Below are 18106 nucleotides of genomic sequence, written 5' to 3'. Positions count from 1 at the left end.
ATTAAAAATATTATAACTTAAAATTCCAATCTCATCCAAATGAACAAAAACAATTCAAAATAAATAAATATATAATTAATGCAATTTTAAAATTCAGAAAATATAATATGTCAAAGTGAAGATAATTTTAAAGTATATATATATATATATATATATGCATGTTTCTTGAGGTCCCGGGTTCGAATATTTAATAAAAAAATACCATATTAATGTCAAATATCAGAAACATGAACATTTAATGTCAAATGATTGAGAATTATCTTTACATAGATATTGATATGTACTTATTCCATATCTATATATTTATATATAGATATATATTAAAATAAACAAGGATAAACTATCTATTTGGCACTCACATATTACTTAATTCATGTTATGGTTATACAATTATCCCTTTTTTAAAATCATACGTAACATTACGTTTTGGTTACTCGTTTTTTAAAAAATAATGGAGACACTGAGAATCATTATAAGTTAACGTTATGTCAGTATTAAAAAATAGTTTAAAATGTCACGTCAATAATAACGTTAATTTTTTAAGGCGGACGGGTGACAAAAATAGATCGAAATCGTAATATTAAATATAATTTTAAAAAATAATAGTTGAGTGAATAAAACATAAATTAAGTAATAGTTGAATGACCAAATAGCTAGTTTAATGGAGTTTTTACCCAAAAATACCCAAATATTATAATATTACCTGTCAGGCAGTGTTTCCCCAAATTTTACCGATCTAACACAATTTCTGAGAGGTGATAATAAAGCGCGGATCATGAATCGCGCCTTCTCTTAGATGAACCGAAGACGCGTTCCCTGAGCCTCGTTTTCTAGGGAAAATGTTGATATAACACAACGTGAGAAGACACGTTTTGAAGGGCACATCTTCCAGGATTTTCTTGCCACGTCAGATTCCCTAAAAGCATTTTGGAAAAATATGCTTAAAAAAAATTTGAAAAATATAGTTAAGAAACATAACCAAAACACTCCAATATGCCTATATAAACTAACACCATTAAGCTCTTCAACTCATAGAACTAATATATATTAAATTAGGTTGTTAGTTCCTATAGTTCTATTTTTCATATTTTTTTGAAGCATATTTTCCAAAATGTTTTTAGGAAATCTGACGTGACAAGAAAACCCTGAAAGACACGCCTCCTAAAACGTGTCTTCCCACATGGTGGCGTCAACATTTCTCCTAGAAGGCACGCCTCAGAGAACGCGACTTCGGTCCACCTAAGCAAAAGTGTGTTTCATAATTTTCGTTTTGCCAGAAAGGGTATTAGATCGGTAAAATTTGAGAAAACAGTGCTTGAAATATAATATTATAATATTTGAGTAATTTTTGGGTAAAAAAGCCTAATTTACCTAGTAAACAATAACTTGAATTATTGAGTAATTTTGCTTTACGACAGCCTTAACATGTAGCTAAAGAAATAAACTATCGAAAATGTTAATATTTTTTAACATTTTCAGTAAAACGCTATTAAAATATTATTTTTTTATTAAAAATATTAATTTCACTATATAATTTTTGGTAGAAAAATAACATTTTAAGTATCGTCAAATATTAATATTTTCAGTAAAAAAAATAATATTTTAAATAATATTTTACTAAAAATATTAAAAGAATATTAATATTTTCAATAAAATATTAATATTTTTAATAAAATATTTACTTAACTGTACATTTATGTACCTTAGACGTCTATGAATTATAGGTTCAGCAATACAAAAATGTCAGGAAATAAAAGTCGTACGTTGAAGTGGTTGGAAAGTTGAGACATTATAAACACTGTACAAAGGGGGAGTATAATTGGTTTTGATTAGAAAAATTGACCTTTCTAATTTAATCTCATTTGAAAATTTTAATTTAAATTAATTTTATTTTAAATTTTAAATTATATTCGACTCGTAATTTTTTAAATTCAATTTGATTTGAAATTTTTTAAATTTGAGTTAAATTATATAATAAAACTTGGAAATTCAAAATTTTAGTAATTATTGAATAATTTTTAAGTTTGAGTCGATACTACTCAATATGATATATATATCACATATGAAAAAATATATATATGTATGGTTATAAAAAATGTTTAAATTAGTATCAAATAGTTTAATAATATTATAAATATTTATAAGTAAATTTAAACAAAAACTCGAATAAATTTTTTAAATAAAATTTGAATTATAAAATATGACTCATTAACTTGAATAATTTATGATTTGAATTAAATCAATTAAATACTCATTCCTACATACAACATAACATCATTTTTTATATAAAAAGTGTTATTCATACGTAAACAAATTGTATTTGTCTGGCAGCCTATTTTCGTCTTTGGACCCAACATTCTTACAGTTTTGAAACCCATGAAACGAAACAATGACAATGGATTGTAAATGGGAATTTGGGTTTGGTCAGGCCCTGACCATGTATCAATATCACAAACGGGTTAATTTTTTAGGGTATTAGACCGGCCCAAATTTTATTATGGAAAATACAGCAAATGCTACAGTACACTAAGAACTCGCAACCCTCGGATATTATTTTTAAATGGTCTTCGAGTAATAGGTCTCACATGGGTCATTATTTTATTGTCATTAATATGATTCGTCGCCTCAATGTGATGAGTTTATTAATTTTTTTTTGAATTACAAAATAAAACTAAAATTTTTAAATAAAAAAATAGATGAAACTCTTCACGTCGAGGTGATGAGTTCCTTCAAATTCAAAAAACTAGTCGTTGGTCAACGGGTAAATGGGGAACAATCGACAACGGTCGCTTAGGACTTGTCACTTCAAGGTGATGAGTTCGATTGGGAAAAAATAAAAAAATTAAAAAATTAAAAGAAAAAGAAAAAAAAATGAATTTATTTATATTTTAGAAAATACAAAATAAATAAATAATTGCAAAAAATAAATTTTTACATGAAAATTACAAAGAAAATTTATATATATTTTCTAAGTTTTTGACGATTCCGAGGAGTGATCGAATGATAATGCCGCGAGGCTCGTCGAGTACGCCAGGATCGTAGGCCTTGATCGTCGTCATCTTGCCAATGAGGTGTATTTAACACACTCTTCGATCCACCTTCAAAATACGATGATAAATTTATGATATTTGACGCCATCATTATCACAACTGATTCAACTTGACTGCTACTTTGACTGTATAGGACATAGTCCCACTCACTCTCAACTGCATGTTTTGTCAAATATGCTTGAGTGTATTGCAATGCATCCTATGAACCTCCAACCCAAGGTAGTCGAGTCTCGGTTGAAGTATAATATGGACGATAGAAACCGAAACTAGCCTGAGACGCATAATAGTACTCTTCAGGTGCATATGTTGAAGCGGAAGAAGATGACCACAATGCTTTCTTCTTGGACTTGGACTTGGCGCATGTGGCCTGATGATGTTCCTATTCTCCCTCTCTTCCAATGCCGTGAGATATGATTTCTCATTTGCTTCGTAATTTTGAAGATAGAGAGAATGGTCGAAATCTAGGTCAGCGATGTAATGTCATTACGCGGGGGGGCCGATAGTTCATACCGATTCCATAACTCGATGTAGTAAGCGTGTTTCACGGCCAATTTTCGTTATGTTTCACACGTGTATCAAATCTATGAAGTGCGTCCATATCAACCATTTGCGTAGAAATCGGCTGATGCGATGTAAACTGTCACATCACTTTATCAGTGATGTGCCACTCAACAATCGCATAGTGCAATAATGGCGTCATGGCACACCATAAGTGGGACCTCGAAAAATTGCGTTGGCAATAACCAATTGACCTCCTCATCAACATACGGAAGCAAAAAAATGTAAATATTAAAGTTAGTATATATAAAGTTAATAAAATTAAAAAAAAAATAAAAACCGTATGTTATATTGTATATTGACCGACGATGTCGATTCTCATCCTTACATCTCGTGCAGTGGCACATGCCAACTTCGTCTCGGGTATTTTATGACACCATCTAAAATATTTAAAAATAAAAAATTATTATAAACAAATAAAAAATAATTATATTTATGAAATTCAAAAATATTTAAATAAATGAATTTAAACAATTACCTTGTAGCTAGTGAAAACTAGATCGAGGCTATTGTAATTGGTGTAAAAATGGGAATATATACCAAACTCACGACTGTAGCAGTATCAGACAGCCTTTTACATCATCGTTTTGACTCGGCTGGACAATTGCAGCCTTGCAAAGCTCCAGATACAGAAATGCTAAAATCGTTAAGCCCCAACTGGTATTACGACACACAACGAAGTCTTCCAAAAATCAAATACTGAGTGTGCACTAAATTACCTGATTTATCCGTTACCCATCCAATCATTTGGGGAAGATATGCTTAGGATGCATAAATAACCTCGATCTTGGTAGAGTCGATCGTCACTTGGAATTCGGACTCCGACCACGTTATTTGTCACCGATAGCCTTCAATGACGTCAGATGGTGGCATCTTTCCCAAACTTGGTAGACCAACGTCACAAGGTCATAAATGTTCTGCCTCACCACATGTCTTTATTCACAAGAACATCGAGTTGGTAAGCGACGTCTTCCAAAGTAATCATCGCTTCACCACTCAAGAAATTGAACGTGTATGTCTCGGGCCGCCACCGTTCGACCAAAGCTGTTGAAAACATTTTTGATATTTCGATATAACAAATTAAATTTAAGATTTTACAAATGATTTTACAATTTATATTCGATTCAATCGAATATCAAATTATTACTCCAAGTCTTTGAAGATCAATTTTAATCCTTACTAAATGTGTAAAATTGTGATTTGTACTTAAACCATTTTTGAAACAATTTTCACAAAGTATTTTGAACCAAAATCAAGCCTTAAATCAATTTTTCAAAGGCATGCATCGATGCATCAATACCATGCATCGATGCATCAATGAATAAATTGAAACATCGAATGCATTTCATGCACCGATGCACTCTTCATGCATCGATGTACTTTGATTTAATTAAAACATCGAATGTATTTGATGCATAGATGCACAAGCCATGCATCGATGCACCAGGCTATTTTTTAAACATTGAATGCACTTCATGCATCGATGCACTCTTAGTGCACCGATGCACTAGGAGTCAAACGGTCAAAATATTTGAAATTTTACACTGATGCACAGATGCATAATGGTCATGCATCGATGCATGAGACGCTCCCACCCAGAAAATTAATTGTTTTCACACAATAACGGCTCTATTGACTTCAATAATTATCACCAACGTTCAGAATTGATTCAAGGAGTATTTAAACAAGTTTAGAAGCCATTGATCAAGAACAAGAAACATCAAGCAACTAGAATCAAGAGAAAATCAAAGAGAAAACATCAAACCTCAAGTTTAAGCATTTCAAGCCTATTTTTCATTCAATATTCTTTTTGCTTTTAAGAACACTTTGTACTAAATTGTATTTATTCTTGAGTGTTCTTTTCTTTGGTCTTGAATTGTGCAAACAATCTACCTTGTGAGGATTTCCTTATAAGTTTGCAAATTTGTATTGTTCTCTTTGGGAGAGAGTTTTCTCAAGAATTTGGGGTATAATTCTTGAGGGTTTGTAAGGTTACTCTTTGTCCTCAAAAGAAAGACAAATTAGTGAATTTGTGGAAAATCCTTAGTGTGTATAGCTAAGGTAGTGGATGTAGACTTTGGTCAAGAAAGTCGAACCACTCTAAATCACTGTGCAAATCTTTTCAATTTTCTGCAAAAGCTTCCACCAAAATTTTTAATTGCCAATTCACCCCCTCTTGGCCGATTCCGTCGATCGATTAACTCAACAATTGGTATCAGAGCCTCACTCATTTGAAGGTTTAATCGCCTCTTGAGTTGATTCGGGAAGAGTTACATCGATTATCAAGGCATCAATGGCCTCTGCTTCAAATTTCGACTCCGGTCTCGATTCGATGCCCGTCAACAAGCCTCCTTTCTTCAATGGAGCTAACTATGCCTATTGGAAGAATAGGATGATGTACTTTATTCAAGCATGTGACATGGGAGTATGGAATGCCGTAGAAGAAGGATACATCAAACCTCTCACTCATCTAAGGTTGTGGAGTGAAGGAGAGACAAGAATGTTCCAGCTCAACTCCAAAGCCATCCATATCATTTTTTGTGCTCTTGGACCAGATGAATACGGAAGAGTTTCATCGTGTACAACTGCCAAAGAAATATAGGACAAACTTCAAGTCACTCATGAAGGTACCGATGAGGTAAAGAAATCTAAAATTAGTATTCTAACGCATAGCTATGAAAATTTCAGGATGAAACCAAATGAAGATATCAAAGTTATGACGGATAAATTTTCCAACGATTGTCAATGGTCTCAAATCATATGGAGAGATCATTTCAAATGAAAAGCTTGTGAGGAAGTTAGTCTACTCCCTCCCAAAATCGATGTAATCAAAGAAAACGGCAATCATCGAGTCTAAGGACTTAACGTCCTTAACTCTTGAAGAGCTAATTGGGTCACTCCTCACTCATGAAATGATGCTCGAAAATGAGGTGGACCTCGACAAGATTGACGAGACACCAAAGGAGAAGGAGAAGAAGAAAAATATTGGAGTTGCTCTCAAATCCACAAAAGATGAGAGTGATTCGAATAACGATGACGATGATTGAGGAAATGGTATTGTTTGCCAAACACTTCAGAAAAATGATGAGACCTTATCGAGGAAGAAAATTCAAACGAAATGAAGGCCTAAAAAATGAACCGAAAGAGAAAGACCTAATCATTTGCTATGAATACAAAAAGCCGGGGCATGTCAAATATGATTGCCCAAAATTGAAGAAAAAGGGTCAATCAAAGAATAAGCACAAGGCTCATATGGCTACATGGAGCGATGAAGAAAGTTCCGATGAAGAGGAACAAGAAGTAGCTAACTTGTGCTTGATGGCATTCGGGGAAGATTCTAAGGTAACCTCTAACTCATCCGATTTTGATGATTTATCCTATGATGAGTTATTAGAGGAATATAATGGGTTGGCTTTGGATTATGAGAAATTATTTTTAAAATATAAAAATGATGTTTCAAAATTGAAAAATGAAAACAAACTCATATCCAAAACCAACAACGATCTTGAAAGTAAAATCAAAGATTTGCAAATCAAACTAGAAGAGTTTGAAAAGAAAAATTTAGATTTGCAAAATTTACTTTCAAAGATCAATGATGATCATCAAAAGAAAATTGATGATCTTAAAACTTCTTTTGATAAAGTTGGAACAAAACATTTTGAAAAAGGTGGAAATTCAAAATCCAACTTTGTTAGAAAAAGTTTTAGAAACTACAATCATAGAGGTCCCCAAAGAATCTCTAATGGAAAAATCATTAGAAGTATGTGGGTTCCTAAAGAACTCATTACTACTAAAGATAAAGATATCCTACACAAATGGATACCTAAGAGGACTAGGATTTTGGAAACTAATGAATATGGACCCAAAAGAATTTGGGTACCAAAAATCAAAAATTAATCTATGTTTGTAGGGAAAGGAGCATTGCTACAAGGCACGGGAAACAAATTCAAATTCATGGTACCTTGATAGTGGATGCTCAAGACACATGACCGGAGACAAAAGCCAGTTCATTGAGCTTAAAGCCAAAAATGGAGGAAAAGTGACTTTTGGAGACAATTCAAAAGGTCACATTGAAGGTATTGGTACAATAGGTAATACCTCTTCCATACAAATTAAAAATGTTTTATATGTGAATGGATTAAAGCATAATCTATTGAGTATTAGTTAATTATGCAATAAAGGATTCAATGTCTTATTTAAAATTAATGGTTGTAAAGTCATTGACATTGCATCTAATCGGATTATGCTTGTTGGTCATAGAATAGGAAACATATACATGGTGCATTTAGATTCTTTTGATTTGACTAATTTATGCCTAGTTGCTAAGGATGAGCATGATAGTTGGTTATGGCATAGGAGACTAGGACATGCTAGTATGAGTGTTTTGCAACGGTTAATTCAAGGAAACCTAGTAAGAGGGTTGCCTAAGCTTAAATTTGATAATGATAAAATATGTGATGCTTGTGCTAAAGGAAAACAAAAGCGAGTTTCTTTTAAATCCATTAATGATGTATCAACTAGTAGAGTTTTACAATTGATCCATTTAGATCTTTTTGGGCCAACTAGAACTACTAGCTTGGGTGGAAAACAATATGCATTTATCTTGGTAGATGACTATTCTAGATATACTTGGGTTCTATTCTTAAGTACAAAAGATGAAGCATTAGAACATTTCATCACATTTTCAAAAATTATCCAAAACGAAAAAGGTTACTTTATCACTAGTGTTAGAAGTGATCATGAAACTGAATTTGAAAATCTTGGTTTTATTGAATTTTGTAATTCTAATGGTATTAGCCATAATTTTTCAGCACCTAGAACCCCTCAACAAAATGGAGTTGTTGAGAGGAAAAATCAAACTTTAGAAGAAATGGCTAGAACCATGCTTTGTGAAAATAATTTGCCAAAATATTTTTGGGTAGAAGCCACAAATACCGCCAGTTATGTTATAAATCGAGTAATGATTAGGCCAATTTTAAAGAAAACTCCATATGAAATTTTCAAAAATAAAAAGCCTAACATTAGTTATTTTCATCCTTTTGGATGTAAATGTTTTGTTTTAAACAACAGTAAAGAAAACCTTGGCAAATTTGATGCTAAAAGTGATGAAGGAATTTTTCTGGGTTATTCCTTAAATGCTAAAGCTTATCGTGTATTTAATAAAAGAACTTTAGTTGTAGAAGAGTCTATACATGTTGTTTTCGATGATAATCCTCTTCCGAGAAAGGATTCTTGTGTTAATGATGATATAGGCATTGTAAATACAAATGACGTTAGACATGACGTTGGAGAATCATCATCAAAGGAAGAAACAAAGGATGAGGAAACTCATGATCCCCTCAAGAATCCAACCATTGAAGAAAGGGAAGTATCTTATCCAAGAGAGTACAACTATGTCAAGGATGGTGAAATTATAGGTGATCCATCTAAAGGGGTAACTACTTGATCTTCTCTTAGAAATATTTGTAATTATGTTGCATTTATTTCATGCATAGAGCCTAAGAACATCAAAGAAGCATTAAAAGATGAACATTGGATTATGGCTATGCAAGAAGAATTAAATCAATTTGAGAGAAGTAAAGTATGGACATTAGTTGAAAGACCTAGTAATAAAACTACTATAGGTACTAGATGGGTATTTAGAAATAAGCTTGATGAAAGTGGTAATATAGTGAGGAACAAGACTAGACTTGTTGCTCAAGGCTATACTCAAGAAGAAGGCATAGACTATGATGAAACATACGCTCCCGTAGCTAGGATGGAAGCAATTAGAATGTTATTAGCATTTGCATGTTTCAATGAATTTAAATTATTTCAAATGGATGTTAAAAGTGCATTTTTAAATGGTTTTATAAAAGAAGAAGTGTATGTGGAACAACCTCCAGGTTTTGAAGATTCAAATTTTCCGGATCATGTTTTAAAATTGAAAAAAGCTCTTTATGGTTTAAAACAAGCTCCTAGAGCTTGGTATGAAAGATTGTCAAATTTTTTAATTGAAAATGGTTTTTCAAAAGGAAAGGTTGACACTACATTGTTTTTAAAGAGAAAAGGTAAATATTTATTAGTAGTTCAAATTTATGTTGATGATATAATATTTGGTTCTACTAATGATGTTCTTTGCCAAGAATTTTCTAAGCTAATGCAAAGTGAGTTCGAGATGAGCATGATGGGGGAGCTCTCATATTTCTTAGGACTACAAATCAAGCAAATAAAAGATGGCATCTTCATTAATCAAGCTAAGTACGTCAAGGATATGCTCAAGAAAATTGGATTGGAAAATGGGAAACCCTATGCCACTCCAATGAGTTCTTCTACAAAGCTTGACTTGGATGAAGGAGGTAAATGTGTGGATGTTAAATTATATAGATCCATGATTGGTTCATTGCTTTATCTAACCGCAAGTAGACCGGATATTATGTTTAGTGTTTGCTTGTGTGCTAGGTTTCAATCATGTCCTAAAGAATCACATTTACTAGATGTTAAGAGGATCTTTAGATACCTTAAGGACACTCCTAGTATAGGACTTTGGTATCCTAGAGACTCTAGCTTTAGCTTGCATGCCTTCTCAGATGTGGATTATGGAGGATGCAAATTAGATAGGAAAAGCACCTCCGGTACTTGCCAATTCCTTGGAAATATGATGATTTCTTTGTTTTCAAAGAAACAAAATTATGTTGCATTATCTACCACTGAAGCGGAATACATTTCAGCCGGTAGTTGTTGTGCACAAGTTTTATGGATGAAACAACAACTTTTTGATTATGGAATTGAAGTAAATACTATTCCTATCAAGTGTGACAATACTAGTGCTATTTGTCTCACTAAAAATCCCATCCAACACTCTAGAACTAAACATATTGAAATTAGACATCACTTCATTAGAGACCATGTCGCTAAGGAAGATGTAGTTCTAGAATTTGTTGATACTTTGCAATAATTGGCGGATATTTTTACAAAACCCTTAGATAAGGAAAGATTTTGGACACTTAGGAGAGAATTAGGTTTAACTGACCTATCTTCACTTAGTGTTTAAAATAATTTTAGCACTTTTAATAAATATTGAAAAATGCTTATAATAATAATCTTTGATTGCATTCTTGCTATTAGTTAGGGGGAGTTCATGATTCTTAGTAAAAATTAAAATTATGTTCAAATAAAGTTTAAAGATTAATTTGATTGATTGAACATAATTAATTTTTGATATATGAGTTGCCAATACCACTAGAGCCAAATAATTTAGCATTTTAAGTGTTTAAAACGAATTTTTTGACGTTTTTGTGCTTAATGCACCGATGCACTTAACAATGCATCGATGTATCCCTTTGAATGTGCATCGATGCATCCCTTTGAATGTGCATCGATGCATCCACATGATGCACCGATGCATGCCTTGAATGTGCATCGATGCACAAGATCATGCATCGATGCATCCGTTGGGTTTTTGGTTAAAAACCCTGATTCTCTTTCTTTTCTCATACTTTATTAAACTCTCTCTCTCTCGTCCGACCCTCTCTCTCTAAATCCTCCAGTTGCTCAAAATCAACGATTTTTCATCGGATTCTTCGAGCTTTTCATCTCCTAATCATGCTTTTATCATCAAATCGTGCAAAACATCTCTTCCCCTCAATCCGAAATTTTCAAGGTAATATTTCAAAAACCTCTACTTTATTGATTTTTGATTTTAGAACTAGTTTTTATTAGTTCTAGGATGAACATTATATCGGGCATTGATTGTTTGATGATTAGAAACTCGATTTTCCAACTAATTTCATCAAAAACTCACAAAATTTCAATATTTTTTTAATTTCCGAAATAAAAAAATTGAAATTCTGAAATTAATTTTTAAATTTGATGTTTTTGATTTAATTATGTTGTTTTTCATAAAAACTATACATCTTATAATTTTACAAACATTATTTTCAAATAGTTTTCAAAACCTTGCCCATTAGGATTCGGTTTAGAGAACCTTGAATTATTGAGGACTCAATTGAGTTTTGGGATTGATTATTGTACACACATGTGTTTTTAATTTGCAGGTTATACTTCTTTTTCCGACTCCTTTACCATGTCTAATCCTAAACGTCCTAGGACTTCCTCTAGTCGTTCACATCGTCCTTCCGTTCCTCTACCTAATCCCATTCCTCAAACTTCTAGTGGTCTATTGAGTTCTTGTTTCAATATGACAGAGCGTCGTAGAAACGACCTTTACAATAGATACATTGAGTCATTCCAATCCTATAGAATTCGGGAAGAACGTATTCCCTCGCTTCAAGCCATGAACAAAATTGACTTTGAATACCTCCCAATTCTTAAACAATGGAAGTTTGATAAACTATTTTCGCTTCAACCTATCATCTTCCACCAATAAGTCTGCATTTCTATTCTAATGCGGTCTGTATTCAAAATCAAACCCAATGTGGAACCATCGGATTTAGATCCTATCTTCTAGGATAGTACATTGTTGTTGATTCCGCAACTATTGCTTCTCATTTCGGGTTAGATGATGATGGTGTGTTTGACGAAAAAGAATATGTGGCTTATCCTTATACCTCTAATGCTAGTGTCAGTACCCTTCGAATGCATCACGACCGTTTCTTCCATTTTATTATTTCTTGGTGGTTTCGTCCTTCTGCTGGTAGGTACTCCACTCTACGTGCTAGGGATTTATGGTGGATGTATTGTATTAAAAATAAAATCAAAATAAATATTCCACAGGTCATTTTTAGCCAAATAGTAGACATCGTAAACATTGTCCCTTCTAAACATATTGAAACATTAGCCTACGGATGTCTACTTAGTAACATGTTTATAAAATTTGGTCTAGACGTTTCTCTCGACACTCTCATCCCTCTCCAAAATCAAATCAATCTCACTTCTTTAAAGAAAGCGGATTGGGTCCAAGATGAACGCACCGATTTTTGGGTCTTTCGATCGAATAAACAAACTCCGAGAGCTAGTTCTTCTCGTGCTCCTCCTCCTCCTCCGGCTTCGGATGTCGATCCCGAGCTTCAAGGGATATTTCAAGATATTGACGATCCAGCTAATGCACCAGAACCCGCTCGGCAAGAAGATCAAACACCACCTTATTTTCAATCCTTTTTAGAGGCGTTTGATCTACGATTTGCTTCCATGGAGTCTCAGATTACTGAGTTTCAGAGGGAGATGTGTGATCGTATGGATGCTCTAACTCTTGAAGTTCGAGCTCAATATCCTTCTCCTCCCGATCCTCCGATGGAGTAGATTTGTATTTCTTGTCATACTTTCTTGATTTTAACACTTGGATTGATTTTGATATTTCTGGTTTGTTTGTTTTTGGATACTTTAACTTTGTTGGTTGACGGATGTTTGGACTTATTTTATGAATGCTTGAACTTCATATATATATATTTGGTTTGGTTAATTTTTTTTGCATCATTAGACAAATATGACCGATTATCCATTGCATGTTATATGAATATTGATTTATGAAACTAATGGCTAATCTCTCTTTTGATTGTGATCTTAGCAGCTAATAATTAATAAATCAATTGGCTTAAGTTTCTCAAACATTCTTGTTTAAACAGTTTTATAGGGTCTTTTTGATTTAACAAAAAGGGGGAGAAGATGTGTGTCATAGTAAGGGGGAGTAATTTTAATTTTTCAAATTCAAAAGTTGACTTCAAAAATAATTTTCTAAATCTTAAAATTTCCCAAGTGTTTTGTTATATCAAAAAGGGGGAGATTGTTGAAAACATTTTTGATATTTCGATATAACAAATTAAATTTAAGATTTTACAAATGATTTTACAATTTATATTCGATTCAATCAAATATCAAATTATTACTCCAAGTCTTTGAAGATCAATTTTAATCCTTACTAAACGTGTAAAATTGTGATTTGTACTTAAACCATTTTTGAAACAATTATCACAAAGTATTTTGAACCAAAATCAAGCCTTAAATCAATTTTTCAAAGGCATGCACCGATGCATCAATACTATGCATCGATGCATCAATGAATAAATTGAAACATCGAATGTATTTCATGCACCGATGCACTCTTCATGCATCGATGGACTCTGATTTAATTAAAACATCGAATACATTTGATGCATCGATGCACAAGCCATGCATCGATGCACCAGGCTATTTTTCAAACATCGAATGCACTTCATGCATCGTGCACTCTTAGTGCACCGATGCACTAGGAGTCCAACGGTCAAAATATTTGAAATTTTATACTGATGCACAGATGCATAATGGTCATGCATCGATGCATGAGACGCTCCCACCCAGAAAATTAATTGTTTTCACACAATAATGACTATTGACTTCACTAATTATCACCAACGTTCAGAATTGATTCAAGGAGTATTTAAACAAGTTTAGAAGCCATTGATCAAGAACAAGAAACATCAAGCAACTAGAATCAAGAGAGAATCAAAGAGAAAGCATCAAACCTCAAGTTTGAGCATTTCAAGCCTATTTTTCATTCAATATTCTTTTTGCTTTCAAGAACACTTTTGTACTCAATTGTATTCATTCTTGAGTGTTCTTTTCTTTGGTCTTGAATTGTGCAAACAATCTACATTGTGAGGATTTCCTTGTAAGTTTGCAAATTTGTATTGTTCTCTTTGGGAAAGAGTTTTCTCAAGAATTTGGGGTATAATTCTTGAGGGTTTGTAAGGTTACTCTTTGTCCTCAAAAGAAAGACAAATTAGTGAATTTGTGGAAAATCCTTAGTGTGGATAGCTAAGGTAGTGGACGTAGACTTTGGTTGAGAAAGTCGAACCACTCTAAATCACTGTGCAAATCTTTTCAATTTTCTGCAAAAGCTTCACCAAAATTTTTAATTGCCAATTCACCCCCCTCTTGGCCGATTCCGTCGATCGATTAACTCAACAAAAGCCTTAATCAACGCTGGATATAGCTTGAAACCACGTATATATATATGGCAGAAAATAAACCGACTTGTTGCTGATATACCAGCATCCGCTGATGCGACTCTCTGTATGTCATCATTCGGTTACGAATATTTCATTCATCGTCTGGCCGACGTTGGATCGACGAAACATGGATGTTATCCAGGCTCAACATTTATTCTCGGGTTGTCATTTTTAGTGATAATTTTCATAGAACATATGATTTTTTTCACTATTTTTTCAGATTTACTATTTGGTGAAATACCAAAACTCCGAGCCCCTATTTATAGCCCCTCAATGGTTAAAAACGACTACAATTTTCAAAATTTCGGCTGAACTTGTCACCTCGAGGTAACGAGTTCCAAGTGACCATTGGCCAGGTGACTGTTGTATCTTCCTCGTTGACCAATGACTAGTTTGTTTTTAATTTGAAGAAACTCGTCACCTCGACTTAACAAGTTCTATATATTTTTTTAAAATTTATAAATTTTAGTTTTATTTTGTAATTTAAAAAATAATTTTTAATAGGCTCGTCACGTCGAGGTGACGAGTCATATTAATGACAAGAAAATAATGACCCACTTGGGGCTAATTACTCGAAACTATTTAAAAATAATATCCAAGGGAACTCGTCACTAGTGCACTGTAGCATTTGTTGTATTTTCTAAAATATAATCTGGATCGACCTAATACCCTACAAAATTGACCTACTTGGGATATTTGGCAAAAAAGAAAACCACATTCAATCTCTTTGTTGACCAAAATCCTTTTAAAGAAATTGATTAATCTAATATCTTAAAATTATAATATCTTCCCATTTAATGAAAAATATTATTAATTAAATAGTGATAAGCAATCAAAGAATATTCTCATAATCTTGACCCACCTTAAGTTTAACTAAATTAAAGCAAAAAGAATGTCCTAATTTGCTTGAGGACCATTATAATAATATTTTTATTAAAAATTAAGGTGATTATAAAGTAGTATATGTTCTAAATATTATCAACTATTTGACAATGGATACTTAATTACCTTACTGCAGTCGTTGATGTTCGAACCTTTAACCTCTAGAGACAATAATAATTTCTTTAACCACTTAAATAAATTAGTTCATGCTATAAAATAATTATACATATAAAAAGGGAAATTATTAGTTTCTCACAGCAGAATCCGAACAAATGTTAAAACCCACTTCCAGGAAACTTCGGATGGAAAACTCTAAAAAGTGAAAATAAAAAGCAAGAGCTTTGCTTGTCGCCACGCATGCCTTTACAGTATTTATATAAAGATTTTCAACCAAGTTGATGCTCAAAGGGACACCATCATAATAAGTGTCTAAATTTATATTATATTATATTATATTATATTATATTATATTATATTATATTATATTATATTATATTATATTATATTATATTATATTATATTATATTATATTATATTATATTATATTATATTATATTATATTATATTATATTATATTATATTATATTATATTATATTATATGTTGTCGATGTAGAAGGGAATTGCAGGTATTTTGATAGAGATAAAGCTTTATATAATGGAAATGAAAATGAAAGAAGGGCTACATTGTGACATGTTTATGTCATTGTTAAGCTATCAACAAAAAGGTGTATATCACGTGGATTGACCCACTTATCACGATTAAGGACAACTAACATCGAATCATATACATATAGGATGACTTGCTGAAGATCCACATACACCATTCAATCATTTTCTGGACAGTAGAAATAGAGCTTTGATGGCTCGCCACTTAGCACTAGGTGTCTCCAACAATGGATGAACCCTAAATCCCTTACAATTCAAGCAAATTTGTGACAATAAACACCCCCCACATAAAACTTTCCTTTTTCCAGCATTTCAATGTACATTTAAAAGTGTGATACCATAAACATAATGCACCGCCAACCAAAAGGTTATTGATGAAACATGGGATAAGAAACACAAGATGGTTCATCCTTTTTGAATTGAATGAAAAGTCATAATTGATCAGTGGTCTAAAGAAATAAGAGAAAAAGATTGGAGTAGATGATAAATAGTGAATATATGATTTAAGATCATCTTTTAATTTTATTTGTGCATTTATATTCTCTGACACCAGGTAATAGAGTAATTGTTATCAATCCTAAGGTTAATGATTATTGATGGATTGATAGGTGAAAAGATTCAACTATTAGATAGTAAATTTAGTTAGTGATGAGATTGACACGTTCATGTCGAGAGACTGTAGCAAAATATGTGAACCTTAAGATATATTAAGAAAAACTCTGGAGACTTTAAGATCCTTCGTGCAAAGAGTGACAATGAAATATACAGAGAAATGACATTGAAATTATAGTTTGAGTATGAACCAAGCAACCTCAATGGTAAAAGAATTGTTGTTGTTCCTTAGATCCTGGGTTTGAGCATTATAATATTAAATATACGAGTGCTTAATGTTAAATGGTTGAGATTTATCGTAGACATATTATCTTGCACTTACTTTAAATTAATAAAAAGATTATAGTTGTGGAGGAAGTATAATACCATAAAAATACAATTTTATGATTAATTTTTCCTCCCAAAAACAAGCTGCTCATCTCTATAATCAAAAACATAATCTGAAGTTTCTCCGTTCAAAGCATTTAAACAACAAAAATAATAAAGAACTTAATCAAATATTAATCAATGACATTATATAAAATTCAAACAGTAAGGTCCCTTTCTCGAGGCATTATGACAATGTAAATGGCAGAACACTAAAGGTTCTAAAATTTATATAGCCCACCACTTATTCAAATGTCTTACATCCCTCACCCAACCCCGTTAAAATTAGGGCAAACTATGAAAATAATCTAATATGTTTTCGGTCTGATTGACTTTGGTCACCAATTTAAAAATTAAAGGGGAATGGTTCCTAACGTTATCAATCCGTTCGATTTTAGTCCCTAACTTTATCGATCCGTTCATGTTTAGTCTCTCAATAGTTAATTACCGTTCGATTTTAGTCCCTCAGCCATGTTAGGGATTTAAACAAAAAGGGGTTAATGAAAATTAATGGCTAAGAGACTAAAATTGAACGAATCAATAATGTTAGAGACTATTTCCCTTTAATTTTTAAATTAGTGATCAAAGTCAGTCAAACCCTACACATAAGGGACTATCCATATAGTTTACCCTTAAAATTATTCCTTTGTAGACATTCTCTTTTTATGGTCAAAATTAGTACTATAAATGTAATGAGATAGATTATGAGCTATTTAAGATTGATTTGATCAAAATTTGATAAACATTCAAATTGAATGAATTTGACTTGAGCTCGAACTCTACTCGAATTCTTAACGAATTAAAACGAACTATTTGATACTCAGATCAAAAAACTTGTGAGCTACTAAAAAATAGTATATTAAAATTTTAAATTTAAATTATTAATAACATTAAAATATTTATATGTTATTTTTTTCAAAAATATAATACAAGGCTTTCATGTACCTAAGGTTTGTGTTCGAGTTTGAGTTTAGCATCAATTTTTTTTTATTTTGAGTAGAGCTTAAAAATTTTAAGTTCATGAGTTTTTTAGTCGAGTTGAACTT

The sequence above is a fragment of the Hibiscus syriacus genome, unplaced genomic scaffold, assembly GCF_006381635.1.
Source record: "Hibiscus syriacus cultivar Baekdansim isolate YM2019G1 unplaced genomic scaffold, ASM638163v2 tig00110342_pilon, whole genome shotgun sequence".
Lineage (NCBI taxonomy): Eukaryota > Viridiplantae > Streptophyta > Magnoliopsida > Malvales > Malvaceae > Hibiscus > Hibiscus syriacus.
This window is presented reverse-complemented; position numbering follows the sequence as displayed.